This window comes from Triticum aestivum, chromosome 5A, assembly GCF_018294505.1.
Source record: "Triticum aestivum cultivar Chinese Spring chromosome 5A, IWGSC CS RefSeq v2.1, whole genome shotgun sequence".
NCBI lineage: Eukaryota > Viridiplantae > Streptophyta > Magnoliopsida > Poales > Poaceae > Triticum > Triticum aestivum.
This window is the reverse complement of record NC_057806.1, coordinates 134224841-134248999: the sequence shown is the minus strand read 5'-3', so window position 1 is coordinate 134248999 and position 24159 is coordinate 134224841.

Sequence of the window (24159 nt, the reverse complement as noted above, 5' to 3'; positions counted from 1 at the left end):
TAATCCGTAGCTCGGATGAAAAAACTTTGTACATGAAAGTTGCTCAGAACGACGAGACGAATCTGGATACACAACCCATTTATCCGCCACATATCCCTAGCATAGCGAACACACAACTTTTTCCCTCCGGTTCATTTGTCCGAAAATGCAAAACACCGGGGATACCTTTCCGGATGTTTCCCCCCTTCACCAGTATCACCTGTCCCTACGTTAGGTCACCCCTCGCGCAACGTATTGCCGCATCTTGCTTTGTGTTACATTTGATTGCTCTGTTATTTATTGTGTTCCCCCTCCGTTACTTATTTCCGGTAGACCCCGAGACTGCTGCCGAGGTCTGTGTGTTCGACTACATTAAAGATGACCCCTCCTTCTTGCCAGAGCAACCAGGCAAGCCCTCCCCCCCCTTGATCACCAGATATCGCCTACTCTCCTCTATACTGCTTGCATTAGAGTAGTGTAGTATGTTACTGCTTTCCGTTAATCCTATCCTGATGCATAGCATGTCCTTGCTACTACTGTTGTTACCTTTACCTGCAATCCTAATGCTTAGTATAGGATGCTAGTTTATCATCAGTGGCCCTACATTCTTGTCCGTCTGCCATGCTATACTATCGGGCCGTGATCACTCGGGAGGTGATCACGGATATATACTATATACTTTATACATGATATATGTGATGACTAAAGTCGGGTTGGCTCGAGGAGTACCCGCGGTTGATTCACGAATTGGGGGCTGGAAGGACTTACTTTCCCGACGGCCCTCTGTGTGGATCTTTGTGGCGAAGCGACAGGGCAGGTTGAGACCACCTAGGAGAGAGATGGGCCTGGCCCTGGTCGGCATTCGCGATTATTTCAAGATAACACGTTTAACGAGATCTTGGTATTTGATCTGAGTCTGGCCACTGGCCTATACGCACTAACCATCTACGTGGGGACAGTTATGGGCACTCGATGTCGTGGTATCAGCCGAAGCCTTCGTGACGTCAACGACTGAGCGGCGCGCGCCGGATGGACTGGAACGCCTGCTAGGCTAGGTCTGCTTCCGACCGAGTTCGCAACGTGCAGGTGTGCAAAGGGCGATCGGCCCAGACCCCTGCGCCATAGGATTTAGACCGGTGTGCTGACCTCTCTGTTGTGCCTAGGTAGGGCTGTGACGTGTTGATCTTCCGAGGCCGGGCATGACCCAGAAAAGTGTGTCCGGACAAAGGGGATCGAGCGTGTTGGAAAATGTGGTGCACCCCTGCAGGGAAGTTAATCTATTCGAATAGTCGTGATCTTCGGTAATAGGACGACTTGGAGTTGTACCTTGACCTTATGACAACTAGAACCGAATACTTAATAAAACGCACCCTTCCAAGTGCCAGATACAACCGGTGGTCGCTCTCTCACAAGGCGACGAGGGGAGGATCATCGGTTAGGATTATGCTATGCGATGTTACTTGGTGAACTTACCATCTACTCTCTTCTTCTGCTGCAAGATGGAGGTTACCAGAAGCGTAGTCTTCGAAAGGACTAGCTATCCCCCTCTTATTCCGGCATTCTGCAGTTCAGTCCACATATGATACCCCTTATTCCATTTGATACCAATGCATACATATGTAGTGTAGCTCCTTGCTTGCGAGTACTTTGGATGTGTACTCATGGTTGCTTTGCTCCCTCTTTTCCCCTTTCTATACCCGATTGCTGCGACCAGACGTTGGAGCCCAGGAGCCAGATGCCACCGTCGACGACTACTACTACTACTCGGGAGGTGCCTACTACTACGTGCAGCCCGCTGACGACGACCAGGAGTAGTTTAGGAGGATCCCAGGCAGGAGGCCTGCGCCTCTTTCGATATGTATCCCAGTTTGTGCTAGCCTTCTTAAGGCAAACTTGTTTAAGTTATGTCTGTGCTCAGATATTGTTGCTTCCACTGACTCGTCTATGATTGAGCTCTTGTATTCGAGCCTTCGAGGCCCCTGGCTTGTAATATGATGCTTGTATGACTTATTTTATTTGAAGAGTTGTGTTGTGATATCTTCCCGTGAGTCCCTGATCTTGATCGTACACGTTTGTGTGTATGATTAGTGTACGGTCAAATCGAGGGCGTCACATTCTGAAGAGTAGCCTGCAACACCAATCCTCGTTAGCATTGTAATCATCGATGGCTGCACACACAATGTAATGGAGGAAAGATATCTGAGTCTATATAACTAACCTCTATGGCGAGATTGACTAGTCGTGGACGAGTCCTTATCTCAGGACAGGAGCTTGTTTGGCGCTCCTTGATCTCCGGGAGAGTGAGAGGACAACGTATCAGTCTGTAACACCCTCGATGCGACTATAGCTCCCACGTGTCGAGGCATGACTTAGAGACATAATCGCATTGAAGGCATATGTCGCAAGTTAGGCAATCTTCACAACATCCCATGTAATATGAATAATAAAGGGGAGAACATAGTTGGCTTACACTCGCCACGTCAATCAAGAACATAAATAACATTACATCATCCAAACACTCATGGCCCGACTACGGCGCCAAAATAAAAGAGAACCCAACATGCGACACGGTCCCAATCACCCCCAACTGGGCACCACTACTGATCATCGGGAAAGGAAACATAGTATCGTTGAGAGTCTTCGTCAAACTCCCACTTGAGCTCATACGCGTCTCCTGGAGCGGAATCATCAGGCCCTGCATCTGGTGTAATAGTAATCTGTGAGCCACGGGGACTCAGCAATCTCGCACTCTCGCGATCAAGACTATTTAAGCTTATAGGTGTGGCAAGGTAAAATATGAATGGAGCTGCAGCAAGCGACTAGCAAGTATGGTGGCTAACTTATTCGCAAAAGAGAGCGAGAAGAGGAGGCAAGGCACGAGCGAGAAGCTAGAGAACAACCTGCGCAAACATTACTCCAACACCGTGTCCACTTCCCGGACTCCGCCGAGAAGAGGCCATCACGGTAACACACTCAGTTGATTCATTTTAATTAATTAAGGTTCAAGTTGTCTAAAACCGGACATTAACAAATTCCCATCTTCCCATAACCGCGGGCATGGCTTTCGAAAGTTCAATCCCTGCAGGGGAGTCCCAACTTAGCCCATGACAAGCTCTCACGGTCAACGAAGGAATAGACCTCCTCCCAAGACGTTCCGATCAGACTCGGTATCTCGGTAACTCAAGACACTTCGACAGGTTAAAACAAGACCAGCAACACCGCCCGAATGTGCCGACAAATCCCGATAGGAGCTGCACATATATCTTTCTCAGGGCACACCCATATTGTCTTAGGTACGGGTAGGCCAGCTCAGAGTTGCCCCTGGTGGCCACCGGCAGCTGACAGGTGGACCAACACTCAGAGGAGCACTGGCCCGGGGGGGGTTAAAATAAGATGACCCTTGAGTCTGCAGAACCCAAGGGAAGAAAAGGCTAGGTGGCAAATGGTAAAACCAAGGTTGGGCATTGCTGGACAAGCTTTAATCAAGGCGAAATATCAAGGGGTTCCCATTATAACCCAACCGCGTAAGGAACGCAAAAATCCGGGAACATAACACCGATATGACGGAAACTAGGGCGGCAAGAGTGGAACAAAACACTAGGCGAGAGGCCGAGCCTTCCACCCTTTACCAAGTATATAGATGCATTAAGATAACATAGCAATATAATGATATCCCAACAAGTAAATAAATGTTCCAACAAGGAACGCCTCCAAACTTCACCTGCAACTAGCAACGCTATAAGAGGGGCTTAGCAAAGCGGTAACATAGCCAATCAACGGTTTGCTAGGACAATGGTGGGTTAGAGGTTCAACATGGCAATTGGGAGGCTGACAAGCAAAAGGTAGGCATCGTAGCATTGGCATAGCAAAAGAGCGAGCAAACTAGCATAGCAAAGATAGTAGTGATTTCGAGGGTATGATCATCTTGCCTGCACAGTTGTCAGAGTTGACTGGATCCTCAAAAGCAAACTCAACGGGCTCCTCGTTAGCGAACTCGTCTCCCGGCTCTACCCAAACAAGACAAACAAGCAACAAGGATACAATCAACCACGTGCAAACTCAAACAAAAAGATGCAATGATGACATGCTATGCGGGATGCGATGCGGGATGCAAAATGCAGGATATGACAGGAAATGCATGAACCTGGCCTCAACTTGGAAATCCAAGTGTGCCACTGGAAAGATGGGATGAAATCGCTTGAAAACGATATAAAGAACTCCGGAATCGGAGTTACGGTTTGGAAATGGCAAGCGATTTAAGAATGACACCGGTCTGCGATTTACAGCAAGTAGGCATCTAAATGCAATGAAATGAACATGCTACAGCCACCAAACATGACAACAAAATACATGGCAGGGATGCACACAAGATGCTTAACAAAAGTCTAGCACTGAGCTACGGCCAAATCATCCATTATGAGGTTCAAACAAGCATGGCAAAAACGCAAATGCAAAACAGATCTCAGACTTAGTGAAATTAACACTTGTCTGAAATTTCAGATCATGAAGCCCTGTTCGGAGCATCAAAACCACATGCTACACGACCTGAACATGACAAAGAAAGACATGGCATGGAGCTACTCAACAAGCTTAACAAAAATCCCTTAGTGACCTTGAGCCAAAAGGGATCACAAAATATACTAACAAGCACACGAACATAGCAAAAACATAATCAGTTTTCAGACTTAGTGAAAACTGGGACATGCTGAAACATAACTCATGAAGGCATCTAAATGAGCTCGATGCACTCACTATGGTGCCAGTCATGGCAAGGCAAGCATACACCCATAAATAAGGCACAAAATACAAGCTAGACATGGTAAGAACAATGGCATAGCATGCACGGACCAACTACAATAACATCGGCAAAATCGCAAACTAGTTGACGATCTGCCCAGATTCACAACGAAGCAAAAGTAGAGCTCGATTGACTCAAGCTAGGGTGCTCCATAATTGCAAACAAAGACATGGATGGATAGAGCATAACAAGATTAACAAAACTCCTTTACTGGTCATCCTCAAAAGAGGCACGGATCACTAGGAAACAACATGGACATATGGCATCATGAACTAAATAATCCCAGACTTAGTGAAAACTACAAAGTCCCTGAAAACAGATTTACCGGGTGCCTCACTTTGCAAGCTTGCACAAGTCACCACACACATCACAAAAATGCATGGGTTGCACCCTGGAAAGAAGACAAAATCCTTAACAAAACATATGAAGAACTCACGGGCATAGCATGCACACATTAATCATGACAAAAATGACAAATGTCTAAGATGAACTAGCAGATCTGACAATTAACTCACGAAGCCTCCTTCTAACAGCATTTCGGGCATCAAGATGGACTCTAACGAAAATGATGGAATGGAATGAAATGATGTACTCTCTGGGGTGAACATTTTGATATGCTATATGCATGAATCGGAGCTACGGATGCAAAGTTACGGAGCCTCGAACGGAGCAACTTGGACTGAAAATTTAATGACTTAGAGAAAAAAACAACCCCAGATCTAGGGTTGCACGGAAACCGAGGCGCGGCCGGGGCACTGTTCACGGCGGCGCGCACTGTAGCACGGGGGGGGGGGCAAGGACGGCGGCCGACGAGGACGAGGCCGGCGGAGGCGAGGTCGCCGGCGACCGGGGCGGTGGCACAGGGCCCGCGGCGGCCGGAGCTAGGAGCGATGCGGCGGGCTCCTGCGGCGGCTCGGGCGGCGGCCAGCCGGCGGCAAGCGGCGCGCGGCGGCTCCGGTGCCTCGGGCGGCCGGGCGCGAAGAGGAGGACGGCGGCTAGCGGTAGGCGGCGGCGGGGCGATGCGGGCCGGGGAGGGCCCGCCCCGGGCTTCGCGGGCTGGCGGCGCGGTGATGTGGGGCGGCGGCGGCGACCAGTGGGAGGCGGACACGTGGCGGCGGGGCTGGGGTCGGACACGTCCGGCCCGGCAGATTTTGTCCGGCGGCGGCGGATCTAGGGTTAGGGGGGAGAGGATCCGGGAATTTCAAATGGGGGGTGTATATATAGGCATAGGGGGAGCTAGGAGAGTCCAAATGAGGTGCGGTTTTCGGCCACGCGATCGTGATCGAACGCTCTAGGACATGGAGTAGAGTTTGGTGGGTTTTGGGCCAAATTGGAGGGGTGTTGGGATGCAACACACATGAGGCCTTTTCGGTCCCTCGGTTAACCGTTGGAGTATCAAACAAAGTCCAAATGGTACGAAACTTGACAGGCAGTCTACCGGTAGTAAACCAAGGCCGCTTGGCAAGTCTCGGTCCAATCCGGAAATGTTTAATCCCCACACACGAAAGAAAGCTAGAAAAGACCACCGGAGGAGAACGAAGCGCCGGAATGCAAAACGGACAACGGGGAAAATGCTCGAATGCATGAGACGAACACGTATGCAAATGCAATGCACATGATGACATGATATGAGATGCATGACCAAGACAACAACACACGGAGACAAAGACCCGAACCCGAGAAAATAAAATAACTTAACGCCGGAAACGGCAAGAGTTGGAGTACAAATATGGAAAGTTACATCCGGGGTGTTACAACACTCCACCACTACGAAAGGATCTCGTCCCGAGATCTAGGACTGAAAGAACGTCGGGTACTCAGAACGGAGGTGATCCTCGCGTTCCCAGGTAGCTTCACGGTCGGAATGGTGTGACCACTTGACTTTGAGAAATTTGATTGACTTGTTGCGAGTCTTGTGTTCAGTCTCTTCAAGAATAGCAACTGGGTGCTCACGATAAGAGAGATCTTCTTGGAGCTCAATGTCCTCGAAGTTGACGGTGCGGTCAGGAGTCTTGAAGCACTTTCGAAGCTGAGAGACATGGAACACATCATGAACATTTGCAAAGTTTGAAGGAAGCTCGAGTTGATAGGCGAGGTCGCCTCTCTTGCTGACAATCTTGAAAGGTCCCACGTATCTAGGGGCAAGCTTCCCTTTGATACCGAAGCGACGAGTACCTTTCATAGGAGAGACACGGAGGTAAACATGATCTCCGATCTCGAAAGCCAAATCACGGTGCTTACTATCATAGTAGCTCTTCTGGCGGGATTGGGCTGCTTTGAGGTTATCACGAATGACTTTGCACATTTCTTCTGCCTCTGTGATTAAGTCATTACCCAAAAGCTGACGTTCACCGGTTTCAGACCAGTTGAGAGGGGTACGGCACTTCCTGCCATACAGAATTTCAAAAGGGGCCTTGCCCGAACTTGCTTGAAAACTGTTGTTGTAGGAGAATTCAGCATAAGGAAGACAATCCTCCCACTTCATGCCGAAGGAGATCACACAAGCCCTGAGCATATCTTCAAGAATCTGGTTGACACGCTCGACTTGACCGCTTGTTTGAGGATGGAAAGCTGTGCTGAAGCGGATGTTGGTGCCCATGGCCTTCTGGAAAGAATCCCAAAACTTCGAGGTAAAGATGCTGCCACGGTCTGAAGAGATCACTTGAGGAATACCGTGCAGAGAGACAATACGAGAGGTATAGAGTTCCGCCAATTGAGCTGCAGTGATCGACTCTTTGATAGGCAGAAAATGAGCCACTTTGGTGAGTTTGTCGATGACAACGAATATAGCATCATTGCCACGCTTGGACTTTGGAAACCCAGTCACGAAGTCCATCTCAATGTGGTCAAACTTCCATTCTGGAATGGCAAGAGGTTGGAGGAGACCTGCTGGCCTTTGGTGTTCTGCCTTCACTCTTCTGCAGACATCACATTCATTCACGAATTGAGCGATCTCGCGCTTCATTCGAGTCCACCAATAAGCTTGCTTAAGGTCCTGATACATCTTCGTGCTCCCAGGGTGGATGGAGAGGAGAGAATTGTGAGCCTCGTTCATGATCACTTTACGGAGGTCACCTTTGGGCACAACAATACGATCCTCGAAGAAGAGAGTGTCCTTGTCATCAAGGCGGTAGCACTTGTACTTGGGCTGACTCTTGGCAATCCCAATCTTCACCTTTTTCACCATAGCATCAAGAAGCTGGGCTTGGCGAATCTGGTCTTCTAAGGTAGGAGAGACTTGAAGGTTGGCGAGGAAACCTTGAGGAACAACTTGCAGATTAAGTTTGCGGAAAGCTTCACAAAGCTCGGGTTGATAAGGCTTGAGAATCAGACTGTTGCAGTAGGCCTTTCTGCTCAAAGCGTCAGCAATCACATTGGCCTTGCCTGGAGTATACTCAATACTCGGATTATACTCTTGAATCATTTCGACCCATCGAGTTTGCCTGAGGTTGAGATTAGGCTGAGTGAAGATGTACTTGAGACTCTTGTGATCAGTGAAAATGTCCACTTTTCTTCCCAATAGAAGATGTCTCCAAGTCAAAAGAGCATGCACAACTGCCGCCAACTCGAGATCATGAGTGGGGTAGTTCTTCTCATTAGGCTTCAACTGGCGAGATGTATAAGCAACAACTTTCTTCTCTTGCATCAATACTGCGCCAAGACCTTGGAGAGAGGCATCACAAAAGACCTCGTACGGCTTGGATTCATCAGGCGGAGTCAGAACTGGAGCAGTGATCAATTTCTCTTTCAAAGTGTTGAAAGCAATATCACACTCCGGAGACCAAACGTACTTGACGTGCTTCTGAAGAAGATTAGAGAGAGGCTTCGCGATCTTAGAAAAGTTTTCAACGAATCTTCGGCAATAGCTTGCGAGACCGAGAAAACTGCGGAGTTGCTTCACGTTCTGAGGAGGTTCCCAATTCACAATTGCAGACACCTTCTCAGGATTCACGGCAATGCCCTTGGCAGAGATGATATGACCAAGATAAAGAACCTCATCGAGCCAAAATTCACACTTGGAGAACTTGGCGTAGAACTGATGTTCCCTGAGCTTATCAAGAACCAAACGCAAGTGCTTGGCATGATCTTCCTTGTTCTTGGAGAAAACCAGAATGTCGTCGAGATAGACCAAAACGAAGTCATTGGTGTAGGCGTTGAAGATGAAGTTCATCATGCGAGAGAACGTCGGAGGAGCGTTGGCAAGGCCAAAAGACATGACAGTGTATTCATATGAACCAAAGCTTGTTCTGAATGCTGTCTTGGGAATATCTTCTTCACGAATGCGAATCTGGTGATAACCCATACGGAGATCAAGCTTGGAGAATACTTGGGCACCTTTGAGTTGTTCGAACAGCTCATTGATGTTGGGAAGTGGGTATTTGTTCTTGATGGTCTTCTTATTCACTGGACGGTAATCAACACAAAGTCGGTCCGTTCCATCCTTGTTCTTCACAAAAAGAACACCACAACCCCACGGAGAAGAACTAGGCCGGATAAGACCCATTTTTTCTTGCATATCAAGTTGCTTCTTCAGCTCTTTCAACTCTTCAGGTCCGAGCTTGTAAGGACGTTTGCACACAGGTTCCGTGCCAGGCTCAAGATCAATAACGAATTCAACTGGCCGGTGCGGAGGCATTCCTGGAAGCTCTTCTAGAAAGACGTCTTGATATTCGCAAATGACTGGAATTTCAGAGATGGCATCCAATTCACCCTTCTCATTGAGAGAAAACAGACGGATAGTATCATCACGAGCGGCAAAGACAATTACATCCTCAGGCGAATGAGTCAATTGAATCTGCCTGGCTGCACAATCAAGCTGAGCCTTGTGCTTAGAAAGCCAATCCATCCCGAGAATAAGATCAATATCCGAGTCACCGAGAACCGTTGGAGAAGATAGAAACTTGTAGTCACCCAAAGTGATAGTAACATCCGGAACAATGGAGTTAGCCTGCATGCGCTTACGGGAGAGACAACTGCTAAAGGACTAGGCAAAATTTGCAAAGGCAAACCATGCTTAGATGAAAACGGTCTCGAGATGAAACAATGCGATGCACCCGTGTCAAAAAGAACTTTTGCAGGAATATCATTAACAGGAAGGTTACCCATGATCACATCTGACGAGTCCTCTGCCTGAGCTGCATTCATCAAATTGACCTTGGCATGCTTGGGGTTATGCTTGACCACAGCTGTACTTGCCGATCTGACAGGAGGAGGAGGAGGAAGACGCCTCTGGTTGAAACACTTGTTGGCATAGTGACCCTTCTGTTGGCACTTGTTGCACGTGACCTCTGAAAGCGGACGGTGATACGGAGCACTCGATCTTGGAGCTTGAGACGAAGTCTTGTTCTGAAAGCCAGGGTTGGGTGGGTGGGAAGAACCACTGCCACCTTTGCTCTTCTACTGATACGGCTGACGGAACGGAGGAGGAGGAAGCCAAAACTTCTGCTGCTTGGCCACTTGAGTAGAGGAAGAAGGAGTAACATCTATGACTCGCTTCTTGGAAGCATCACACCTCAACTGAGCAGCCTCTTGCTTCAGTGCCATGTTGTAGAACTCATCGTACCCCAAGGGCTCAAAGAGAACAAGAGCGAGCTGAATATCTTCTCTGAGACCACCCCTGAACTGATATATCATGCTCTTCTCATCAGGGACGTCTTGCTTGGCAAAGCGGGCAAGCTTCTGGAACAACTTGTTGTAGTCATAGACAGACAAAGAGCCTTGCTTCAGATTGCGGAATTCCTCACGCTTGCTTTCAACCACGCTCTGGGGAATATGATGAGCTCGGAAATCTCGACGGAAATCATCCCAAGTGATAACACGTCCACCTCTAGAGTCCTCGTACTGCTGGAACCATTCTGCAGCTTGATCTTTGAGTTGGAAGGAAGCGAACTTGACAAAGTCCTCAGGCCTGACGTTACTGCACTCGAAATGCTTACACAGATCCACAAGCCAATCGTCAGCATCGGTTGCCTCAACACAATTGCTGAAAGTCTTTGGCCCGTTAGCAAGGAACTGGTTGAGTGTAGCAAAGTGACTCTGATTGCTGCCTTGATTCCCTTGACTGCCTTGATTGCGCTCTTGAAGAATTTGCATGATCAGCTGTGTGTTTGCATTGGTTGCGGCCATCACAGCTTGCCATGCCTCCGGAGGAGGTGGAGGTGGTGGCGGATCAGGATTCGGAGTCGTGCGCGTTGGAGGAGCCATCCTGAAGAGGTTGACCACCATTAGCACATTGACAGATAAATATTGAAGCTGAATCCAACGGAATGAAAATTGCAACATATAGTCTTCACATCCGAACAAAATGAACGAATGCATTCCTCTTGAAATGGTCACATATCCATAAATTGAGAAGCCACGTAGAATTAAGGTAGAGAAATAAATCAACAAGGTACGGATCAAGAACGAATAATCGGTAAGAAATCCCAATCTCAAACCAATATCCGTGGAAGAAGAACTAGAGCTACTAGAATTCCCACCTATGAAACTCCCGAACCTTTTCCGGTTATGCAATCAGGTGTTGGGGATACAGGGGAAGCATAATATCTCACCCAAACTAGCAAATCCTACATCCAGCTGTATCCATCCTTCAACACATAACCAAGAAACCTTCGGAAACCATCTACCTCAACCTTCGAAAAGCATCCGTTATACAAGTTATGGCGATACTCCCGAACTCCCGGCCCAGTACTGGGTGGCGTCGAGGTTATCTCACCAACGAACTGCATAAAAGAGATTTTCGATGTCGGCGAAAATATCTCAAGTATTCCAGAATTGCAACGATAAAATTATGATGACAACACCTCAGAGCTCAACTCCCCGGGACACTTCCACTAAACCCCTGACAGGAGGCACCAAGACAATGTTCTCATCATAAGCCATCGGAACGATTCCAAGATACTCGCGTGATCCTAAAATTTTTTTTAGTGAAATTTGAGAAGAGAAGAGTCAAAACTCTACGTCAGGATGCCTTACCAGAGCGATGAGGAGACTGGGAAGTAAAAAGAATTCCTAAACTCTCCGATATATAATTCCTAAAGACTCAAAACATTTTTCTAGACACAACTCGGCCGCTAAAAACGATCAAGCAATGGGGCTCCTAAGGTCGGGGAAGGCTCTGATTACCAACTTGTAACACCCTCGATGCGACTATAGCTCCCACGTGTCGAGGCACGACTTAGAGACATAATCGCATTGAAGGCATATGTCGCAAGTTAGGCAATCTTCACAACATCCCATGTAATATGAATAATAAAGGGGAGAACATAGTTGGCTTACACTCGCCACGTCAATCAAGAACATAAATAACATTACATCATCCAAACACTCATGGCCCGACTACGGCGCCAAAATAAAAGAGAACCCAACATGCGACACGGTCCCAATCACCCCCAACTGGGCACCACTACTGATCATCGGGAAAGGAAACGTAGTATCGTTGAGAGTCTTCGTCGAACTCCCACTTGAGCTCATACGCGTCTCCTGGAGCGGAATCATCAGGCCCTGCATCTGGTGTAATAGTAATCTGTGAGCCACAGGGACTCAGCAATCTCGCACCCTCGCGATCAAGACTATTTAAGCTTATAGGTAAGGCAAGGTAAAATATGAGTGGAGCTGCAGCAAGCGACTAGCAAGTATGGTGGCTAACTTATTCGCAAAAGAGAGCGAGAAGAGGAGGCAAAGCACGAGCGAGAAGCTAGAGAACAACCTGCGCAAACATTACTCCAACACCGTGTCCACTTCCCGGACTCCGCCGAGAAGAGGCCATCACGGTAACACACTCAGTTGATTCATTTTAATTAATTAAGGTTCAAGTTATCTACAACCGGACATTAACAAATTCCCATCTGCCCATAACCGCGGGCACGGCTTTCGAAAGTTCAATCCCTGCAGGGGAGTCCCAACTTAGCCCATGACAAGCTCTCACGGTCAACGAAGGAATAGACCTCCTCCCAAGACGTTCCGATCAGACTCGGTATCTCGGTAACTCAAGACACTTCGACAGGTTAAAACAAGACCAGCAACACCGCCCGAATGTGCCGACAATTCCCGATAGGAGCTGCACATATCTCTTTCTCAGGGCACACTCAGATTGTCTTAGGTACGGGTAGGCCAGCCCAGAGTTGCCCCTGGTGGCCATCGGCAGCTGACAGGTGGACCAACACTCAAAGGAGCACTGGCCTGGGGGGGGGGGTTAGAATAAGATGACCTTTGAGTCTGCAGAACCCAAGGGAAGAAAAGGCTAGGTGGCAAATGGTAAAACCAAGGTTGGGCATTGCTGGACAAGCTTTAATCAAGGCGAAATATCAAGGGGTTCCCATTATAACCCAACCGCGTAAGGAACGCAAAAATCCGGGAACATAACACCGATATGACGGAAACTAGGGCGGCAAGAGTGGAACAAAACACTAGGCGAGAGGCCGAGCCTTCCACCCTTTACCAAGTATATAGATGCATTAAGATAACATAGCAATATAATGATATCCCAACAAGTAAATAAATGTTCCAACAAGGAACGCCTCCAACTTCACCTGCAACTAGCAACGCTATAAGAGGGGCTTAGCAAAGCGGTAACATAGCCAATCAACGGTTTGCTAGGACAATGGTGGGTTAGAGGTTCAACATGGCAATTGGGAGGCTGACAAGCAAAAGGTAGGCATCGTAGCATTGGCATAGCAAAAGAGCGAGCAAACTAGCATAGCAAAGATAGTAGTGATTTCGAGGGTATGATCATCTTGCCTGCACAGTTGTCAGAGTTGACTGGGTCCTCAAAAGCAAACTCAATGGGCTCCTCGTTAGAGAACTCGTCTCCCGGCTCTACCCAAACAAGACAAACAAGCAACAAGGATACAATCAACCACGTGCAAACTCAAACAAAAGATGCAATGATGACATGCTATGCGGGATGCGATGCGGGATGCAAAATGCAGGATATGACAGGAAATGCATGAACCTGGCCTCAACATGGAAATCCAAGTGTGCCACTGGAAAGATGGGATGAAATCGCTTGAAAACGATATAAAGAACGCCGGAATCGAAGTTACGGTTTGGAAATGGCAAGCGATTTAAAATGACACCGGTCTGTGATTTACAGCAAGTAGGCATCTAAATGCAACGAAATGAACATGCTACAGCCACCAAACATGACAACAAAATACATGGCAGGGATGCACACAAGATGCTTAACAAAAGTCTAGCACTGAGCTACGGCCAAATCATCCATTATGAGGTTCAAACAAGCATGGCAAAAACGCAAATGCAAAACAGATCTCAGACTTAGTGAAATTAACACTTGTCTGAAATTTCAGATCATGAAGCCCTCTTCGGAGCATCAAAACAACATGCTACAGGACCTGAACATGACAAAGAAAGACATGGCATGGAGCTACTCAACAAGCTTAACAAAAGTCCCTTAGTGACCTTGAGCCAAAAGGGATCACAAAATATACTAACAAGCACACGAACATAGCAAAAACATAATCAGTTTTCAGACTTAGTGAAAACTGGGACATGCTGAAACATAACTCACGAAGGCATGTAAACGAGCTCGATGCACTCACTACGGTGCAAGTCATGGCAAGGCAAGCATACACCCATAAAGAAGGCACAAAATACAAGCTAGACATGGCAAGAACAATGGCATAGCATGCACGGATCAACTACAATAACATCGGCAAAATCGCAAACAAGTTGACGATCTGCCCAGATTCACAACGAAGCAAAAGTAGAGCTCGATTGACTCAAGCTAGGGTGCTCCATAATTGCAAACAAAGACATGGATGGATAGAGCATAACAAGATTAACAAAACTCCTTTACCGATCATCCTCAAAAGAGCCACGGATCACTAGGAAACAACATGGACATATGGCATCATGAACTAAATAATCCCAGACTTTATGAAAACTACTAAGTCCGTGAAAACAGATTTACCGGGTGCCTCACTTTGCAAGCTTGCACAAGTCACCACACACATCAAAAAAATGCATGGGTTGCACCTCTGGAAAGAAGACAAAATCCTTAACAAAACATATGAAGAACTCACGGGCATAACATGCATGCATTAATCATGGCAAAAATGACAAATGTCTAAGATGAACTAGCAGATCTGACAATTAACTCACGAAGCCTCCTTCTAACAGCATTTCGGGCATCAAGACAGACTCTAATGAAAATGATGGAATGGAATGTAATGATGTACTCTCTGGGATGAACATTTTGATATGCTATATGCATGAATCGGAGCTAAGGATGCAAAGTTACGGAGCCTCGAACGGAGCAACTTGGACTGAAAATTTAATGACTTAGAGAAAAAAACAACCCCAGATCTAGGGTTGCACGGAAACCGAGGCGCGGCCGGGGCACTGTTCACGGCGGCGCGCACTGTAGCACGGCGGGGCAAGGACGGCGGCCGACGAGGACGAGGCCGGCGGAGGCGAGGTCGCCAGCGACCGGGGGCGGCGGCGCAGGGCCCCGCGGCGGCCGGAGCTAGGAGCGACGCGGCGGGCTCCTGCGGCGGCTCGGGGCGGCGGCCAGCCGGCGGGCTCCGGTGCCTCGGGCGGCCGGGCGCGAAGAGGAGGGCGGCGGCTAGCGGTAGGCGCGGCGGGGCGATGCGGGCCGGGGAGGGCCCGCCCCGGGCTTCGCGGGCTGGCGGCGCGGCGATGTGGGGCGGCGGCGGCGGCCAATGGGAGGCGGACATGTGGCAGCGGGGCTGGGGTCGGACACGTCCGGCCCGGCAGATTTTGTCCGGCGGCGGCGGATCTAGGGTTAGGGGGGAGAGGATCCGGGAATTTCAAATGGGGGGTGTATATATAGGCATAGAGGGAGCTAGGAGAGTCCAAATGAGGTGCGGTTTTCGGCCACGCGATCGTGATCGAACGCTCCAGGACATGGAGCAGAGTTTGGTGGGTTTTGGGCCAAATTGGAGGGGTGTTGGGATGCAACACACATGAGGCCTTTTCGGTCCCTCGGTTAACCGTTGGAGTATCAAACGAAGTCCAAATGGTACGAAACTTGACAGGCGGTCTACCGGTAGTAAACCAAGGCCACTTGGCAAGTCTCGGTCCAATCCGAAAATGTTTAATCGCGACACACGAAAGAAAGCTAGAAAAGACCACCGGAGGAGAACGAAGCGCCGGAATGCAAAACAGACAACGGGGAAAATGCTCGAATGGATGAGACGAACACGTATGCAAATGCAATGCACATGATGACATGATATGAGATGCATGACCACGACAACAACACACGGAGACAAAGACCCGACCCCGAGAAAATAAATATAACTTAACGCCGGAAACGGCAAGAGTTGGAGTACAAATATGGGAAAGTTACATCCGGGGTGTTACAACACTCCACCACTACGAAAGGATCTCGTCCCGAGATCTAGGACTGAAAGAACGCCGGGTACTCAGAACGGAGGTGATCCTCGCGTTCCCAGGTAGCTTCACGGTCGGAATGGTGTGACCACTTGACTTTGAGAAATTTGATTGACTTGTTGCGAGTCTTGCGTTCAGTCTCTTCAAGAATAGCAACTGGGTGCTCACGATAAGAGAGATCTTCTTGGAGCTCAATGTCCTCGAAGTTGACGGTGCGGTCAGGAGTCTTGAAGCACTTTCGAAGCTGAGAGACATGGAACACGTCATGAACATTTGCAAAGTTTGAAGGAAGCTCGAGTTGATAGGCGAGGTCGCCTCTCTTGCTGACAATCTTGAAAGGTCCCACGTATCTAGGGGCAAGCTTCCCTTTGATACCGAAGCGACGAGTACCTTTCATAGGAGAGACACGGAGGTAAACATGATCTCCGATCTCGAAAGCCAAATCACGGTGCTTACTATCATAGTAGCTCTTCTGGCGGGATTGGGCTGCTTTGAGGTTATCACGAATGACTTTGCACATTTCTTCTGCCTCTGTGATTAAGTCATTACCCAAAAGCTGACGTTCACCGGTTTCAGACCAGTTGAGAGGGGTACGACACTTCCTGCCATACAGAATTTCAAAAGGGGCCTTGCCCGAACTTGCTTGAAAACTGTTGTTGTAGGAGAATTCAGCATAAGGAAGACAATCCTCCCACTTCATGCCGAAGGAGATCACACAAGCCCTGAGCATATCTTCAAGAATCTGGTTGACACGCTCGACTTGACCGCTTGTTTGAGGATGGAAAGCTCTGCTGAAGCGGATGTTGGTGCCCATGGCCTTCTGGAAAGAATCCCAAAACTTCGAGGTAAAGATGCTGCCACGGTCTGAAGAGATCACTTGAGGAATACCGTGCAGAGAGACAATACGAGAGGTATAGAGTTCCGCCAATTGAGCTGCAGTGATCGACTCTTTGATAGGCAGAAAGTGAGCCACTTTGGTGAGTTTGTCGATGACAACGAATATAGCATCATTGCCACGCTTGGACTTTGGAAACCCAGTCACGAAGTCCATTTCAATGTGGTCAAACTTCCATTCTGGAATGGCAAGAGGTTGGAGGAGACCTGCTGGCCTTTGGTGTTCTGCCTTCACTCTTCTGCAGACATCACATTCATTCACGAATTGAGCGATCTCGCGCTTCATTCGAGTCCACCAATAAGCTTGCTTAAGGTCCTGATACATCTTCGTGCTCCCAGGGTGGATGGAGAGGAGAGAATTGTGAGCCTCGTTCATGATCACTTTACGGAGGTCACCTTTGGGCACAACAATACGATCCTCGAAGAAGAGAGTGTCCTTGTCATCAAGGCGGTAGCACTTGTACTTGGACTGACTCTTGGCAATCCCAATCTTCACCTTTTTCACCATAGCATCAAGAAGCTGGGCTTGGCGAATCTGGTCTTCTAAGGTAGGAGAGACTTGAAGGTTGGCGAGGAAACCTTGAGGAACAACTTGCAGATTAAGTTTGCGGAAAGCTTCACAAAGCTCGGGTTGATAAGGCTTGAGAATCAGACTGTTGCAGTAAGCCTTTCCTGCTCAAAGCGTCAGCAATCACATTGGCCTTGCCTGGAGTATACTCAATACTCGGATTATACTCTTGAATCATTTCGACCCATCGAGTTTGCCTGAGGTTGAGATTAGGCTGAGTGAAGATGTACTTGAGACTCTTGTGATCAGTGAAAATGTCCACTTTTCTTCCCAATAGAAGATGTCTCCAAGTCAAAAGAGCATGCACAACTGCCGCCAACTCGAGATCATGAGTGGGGTAGTTCTTCTCATTAGGCTTCAACTGGCGAGATGTATAAGCAACAACTTTCTTCTCTTGCATCAATACTGCGCCAAGACCTTGGAGAGAGGCATCACAAAAGACCTCGTACGGCTTGGATTCATCAGGCGGAGTCAGAACTGGAGCAGTGATCAACTTCTCTTTCAAAGTGTTGAAAGCAATATCACACTCCGGAGACCAAACGTACTTGACGTGCTTCTGGAGAAGATTAGAGAGAGGCTTCGCGATCTTAGAAAAGTTTTCAACGAATCTTCGGCAATAGCTTGCGAGACCGAGAAAACTGCGGAGTTGCTTCACGTTCTGAGGAGGTTCCCAATTCACAATTGCAGACACCTTCTCAGGATTCACGGCAATGCCCTTGGCAGAGATGATATGACCAAGATAAAGAACCTCATCGAGCCAAAATTCACACTTGGAGAACTTGGCGTAGAACTGATGTTCCCTGAGCTTATCGAGAACCAAACGCAAGTGCTTGGCATGATCTTCCTTGTTCTTGGAGAAAACCAGAATGTCGTCGAGATAGACCAAAACGAAGTCATTGGTGTAGGCGTTGAAGATGAAGTTCATCATGCGAGAGAACGTCGGAGGAGCGTTGGCAAGGCCAAAAGACATGACAGTGTATTCATATGAACCAAAGCTTGTTCTGAATGCTGTCTTGGGAATATCTTCTTCACGAATGCGAATCTGGTGATAACCCATACGGAGATCAAGCTTGGAGAATACTTGGGCACCTTTGAGTTGTTCGAACAGCTCATTGATGTTGGGAAGTGGGTATTTGTTCTTGATGGTCTTCTTATTCACTGGACGGTAATCAACACAAAGTCGGTCCGTTCCATCCTTCTTCTTCACAAAAAGAACACCACAACCCCACGGAGAAGAACTAGGCCGGATAAGACCCATTTTTCTCTTGCATATCGAGTTGCTTCTTCAGCTCCTTCAACTCTTCAGGTCCGGGCTTGTAAGGACGTTTGCACACAGGTTCCGTGCCAGGCTCAAGATCAATAACGAATTCAACTGGCCGGTGCGGAGGCATTCCTGGAAGCTCTTCTGGAAAGACGTCTTGATATTCGCAAACGACTGGAATTTGAGAGATGGCATCCAATTCACCCTTCTCATTGAGAGAAAACAGACGGATAGTATCATCACGAGCGGCAAAGACAATTACATCCTCAGACGAATGAGTCAATTGAATCTGCCTGGCTGCACAATCAAGCTGAGCCTTGTGCTTAGAAAGCCAATCCATCCCGAGAATAAGATCAATATCCGAGTCACCGAGAACCGTTGGAGAAGATAGAAACTTGTAGTCACCCAAAGTGATAGTAACATCCGGAACAATGGACTTAGCCTGCATGCGCTTACTGGGAGAGACAACTGCTAAAGGACTAGGCAAAATTTGCAAAGGCAAACCATGCTTAGATGAAAACGGTCTCGAGATGAAACAATGCGATGCACCCGTGTCAAAAAGAACTTTTGCAGGAATATCATTAACAGGAAGGTTACCCATGATCACATCTGACGAGTCCTCTGCCTGAGCTGCATTCATCAAATTGACCTTGGCATGCTTGGGGTTATGCTTGACCACAGCTGTACTTGCCGATCTGACAGGAGGAGGAGGAGGAAGACGCCTCTGGTTGAAACACTTGTTGGCATAGTGACCCTTCTGTTGGCACTTGTTGCACGTGACCTCTGAAAGCGGACGGTGATACGGAGCACTCGATCTTGGAGCTTGAGACGAAGTCTTGTTCTGAAAGCCAGGGTTGGGTGGGTGGGAAGAACCACTGCCACCTTTGCTCTTCTGCTGATACGGCTGACGGAACGGAGGAGGAGGAAGCCAAAACTTCTGCTGCTTGGCCACTTGAGTAGAGGAAGAAGGAGTAACATCTCTGACTCGCTTCTTGGAAGCATCACACCTCAACTGAGCAGCCTCTTGCTTCAGTGCCATGTTGTAGAACTCATCGTACCTCAAGGGCTCAAAGAGAACAAGAGCGAGCTGAATTTCTTCTCTGAGACCACCCCTGAACTGATATATCATGCTCTTCTCATCAGGGACGTCCTGCTTGGCAAAGCGGGCGAGCTTCTGGAACAACTTGTTGTAGTCATAGACAGACAAAGAGCCTTGCTTCAGATTGCGGAATTCCTCACGCTTGCTTTCAACCACGCTCTGGGGAATATGATGAGCTCGGAAATCTCGACGGAAATCATCCCAAGTGATAACACGTCCACCTCTGGAGTCCTTGTACTGCTGGAACCATTCTGCAGCTTGATCTTTGAGTTGGAAGGAAGCGAACTTGACAAAGTCCTCAGGCCTGACGTTACTGCACTCGAAATGCTTACACAGATCCACAAGCCAATCGTCAGCATCGGTTGCCTCAACACAATTGCTGAAAGTCTTTGGCCCGTTAGCAAGGAACTGGTTGAGTGTAGCAAAGTGACTCTGATTGCTGCCTTGATTCCCTTGACTGCCTTGATTGCGCTCTTGAAGAATTTGCATGATCAGCTGTGTGTTTGCATTGGTTGCGGCCATCACAGCTTGCCATGCCTCTGGAGGAGGTGGAGGTGGTGGCGGATCAGGATTCGGAGTCGTGCGCGTTGGAGGAGCCATCCTGAAGAGGTTGACCACCATTAGCACATTGACAGATAAATATTGAAGCTGAATCCAACGGAATGAAAATTGCAACATATAGTCTTTACATCCGAACAAAATGAACGAATGCATTTCCTCTTGAAATGGTCACATATCCATAAATTGAGAAGCCACGTAGAATTCAGGCGTAGAGAAATAAATCAACAACGGTACGGATCGAGAACAGATAATCGGTAGAAATCCCAATCTCAACCAATATTCCGTGGAAACAAAATAGAGCTTACTAGAACTTCCACCTATGACACTCCCGAACCTTTTCCGTGTTATGCAATCAGGTGTTGGGGATACAGGGGAAGCATAATATCTCCACCCAAACTGCCAAATCCTACATCCAGCTGTATCCATGCCTTCAACACATAATCCGAGAAACCTTGGCAAACCATACTTACCTCAACCTTCGAAAAGCATCCGTTACAAGTTATGGCGATACTCCCCGACTCCCCCCCAGTACGGGTGGCCGTCGAGGTTATCTCACCAACGAACTGCATAAAAGAGATTTTCGATGTCGGCGAAAATATCTCAAGTATTCCAGAATTGCAACAATAAAATTATGATGACAACACCTCAGAGCTCAACTCCCCGGGACACTTCCACTAAACCCCTGACAGGAGGCACCAAGACAATGTTCTCATCATAAGCCATCGGAACGATTCCAAGATACTCGCGTGATCCTAAATTTTTTAGTGAAATTTGAGAAGAGAAGAGTCAAAACTCTACGTCAGGATGCCTTACCAGAGCGATGAGGAGACTGGGAAGTAAAAAGAATTCCTAATCTCTCCGATATATAATTCCTAAAGACTCAAAACATTTTTCTAGACACAACTCGGCCGCTAAAAACAATCAAGCAATGGGGCTCCTAAGGTCGGGGAAGGCTCTGATACCAACTTGTAACACCCTCGATGCGACTATAGCTCCCACGTGTCGAGGCACGACTTAGAGACATAATTGCATTGAAGGCATATGTCGCAAGTTAGGCAATCTTCACAACATCCCATGTAATATGAATAATAGAGGGGAGAACATAGTTGGCTTACACTCGCCACGTCAATCAAGAACATAAATAACATTACATCATCCAAACACTCATGGCCCGACTATGGCGCCAAAATAAAAGAGAACCCAACATGCAACATGGTCCCAATCACCCCCAACTGGGCACCACTATTGATCATCGGGAAAGGAAACATAGTATCGCTGAGAGTCTTCGTCGAACTCCCACTTGAGCTCATACACGTCTCCTGGAGCGGAATCATCAGGCCCTGCATCTGGTGTAATAGTAATCTGTGAGCCACGGGGACTCAGCAATCTCGCACTCTTGCGATCAAGACTATTTAAGCTTATAGGTGTGGCAAGGTAAAATATGAGTGGAGCTGCAGCAAGCGACTAGCAAGTATGGTGGCTAACTTATTCGCAAAAGAGAGCGAGAAGAGGAGGCAAGGCACGAGCGAGAAGCTAGAGAACAACCTGCGCAAACATTACTCCAACACCGTGTCCACTTCCCGGACTCCGTCGAGAAGAGGCCATCACGGTAACACACTCAGCTGATTCATTTTAATTAATTAAGGTTCAAGTTGTCTACAACCGGACATTAACAAATTCCCATCTGCCCATAACCGCGGGCACGGCTTTCGAAAGTTCAATCCCTGCAGGGGAGTCCCAACTTAGCCCATGACAAGCTCTCACGGTCAACGAAGGAATAGACCTCCTCCCAAGACGTTCCGATCAGACTCGGTATCTCGGTAACTCAAGACACTTCGACAGGTTAAAACAAGACCAGCAACACCGCCCGAATGTGCCGACGAATCCCGATAGGAGCTGCACATATCTCTTTCTCAGGGCACACTCAGATTGTCTTAGGTACGGGTAGGCCAGCCCAGAGTTGCCCCTGGTGGCCACCGGCAGCTGACAGGTGGACCAACACTCAGAGGAGCACTGGCCCGGGGGGGTTAAAATAAGATGACCCTTGAGTCTGCAGAACCCAAGGGAAGAAAAGGCTAGGTGGCAAATGGTAAAACCAAGGTTGGGCATTGCTGGACAAGCTTTAATCAAGGCGAAATATCAAGGGGTTCCCATTATAACCCAACCGCGTAAGGAACGCAAAAATCCGGGAACATAACACCGATATGACGGAAACTAGGGCGGCAAGAGTGGAACAAAACACTAGGCGAGAGGCCGAGCCTTCCACCCTTTACCAAGTATATAGATGCATTAAGATAACATAGCAATATAATGATATCCCAACAAGTAAATAAATGTTCCAACAAGGAACGGCCTCCAAACTTCACCTGCAACTAGCAACGCTATAAGAGGGGCTTAGCAAAGCGGTAACATAGCCAATCAACGGTTTGCTAGGACAATGGTGGGTTAGAGGTTCAACATGGCAATTGGGAGGCTGACAAGCAAAAGGTAGGCATCATAGCATTGGCATAGCAAAAGAGCGAGCAAATTAGCATAGCAAAGATAGTAGTGATTTCGAGGGTATGATCATCTTGCCTGCACAGTTGTCAGAGTTGACTGGATCCTCAAAAGCAAAGTCAACGGGCTCCTCGTTAGCGAACTCGTCTCCCGGCTCTACCCAAACAAGACAAACAAGCAACAAGGATACAATCAACCACGTGCAAACTCAAACAAAAAGATGCAATGATGACATGCTATGCGGGATGCGATGCGGGATGCAAAATGCAGGATATGACAGGAAATGCATGAACCTGGCCTCAACTTGGAAATCCAAGTGCGCCACTGGAAAGATGGGATGAAATCGCTTGAAAACGATATAAAGAACGCCGGAATCGGAGTTACGGTTTGGAAATGGCAAGCGATTTAAGAATGACACCGGTCTGCGATTTACAGCAAGTAGGCATCTAAATGCAACGAAATGAACATGCTACAGCCACCAAACATGACAACAAAATACATGGCAGGGATGCACACAAGATGCTTAACAAAAGTCTATCACTGAGCTACGGCCAAATCATCCATTATAAGGTTCAAACAAGCATGGAAAAAACGCAAATGCAAAACAGATCTCAGACTTAGTGAAATTAACACTTGTCTGAAATTTCAGATCACGAAGCCCTCTTCGGAGCATCAAAACAACATGCTACAGGACCTGAACATGACAAAGAAAGACATGGCATGGAGCTACTCAACAAGCTTAACAGAAGTCTCTTAGTGACCTTGAGCCAAAAGGGATCACAAAATATACTAACAAGCACACGAACATAGCAAAAACATAATCAGTTTTCAGACTTAGTGAAAACTGGGACATGCTGAAACATAACTCACGAAGGCATGTAAACGAGCTCGATGCACTCACTATGGTGCCAGTCATGGCAAGGCAAGCATACACCCGTAAAGAAGGCACAAAATACAAGCTAGACATGGCAAGAACAATGGCATAGCATGCACGGATCAACTACAATAACATCGGCAAAATCGCAAACTAGTTGACGATCTGCCCAGATTCACAATGCAGCAAAAATAAAGCTCGATTGACTCAATTTAGGGTGCTCCATAATTGCAAAAAAAGACATGGATGGATA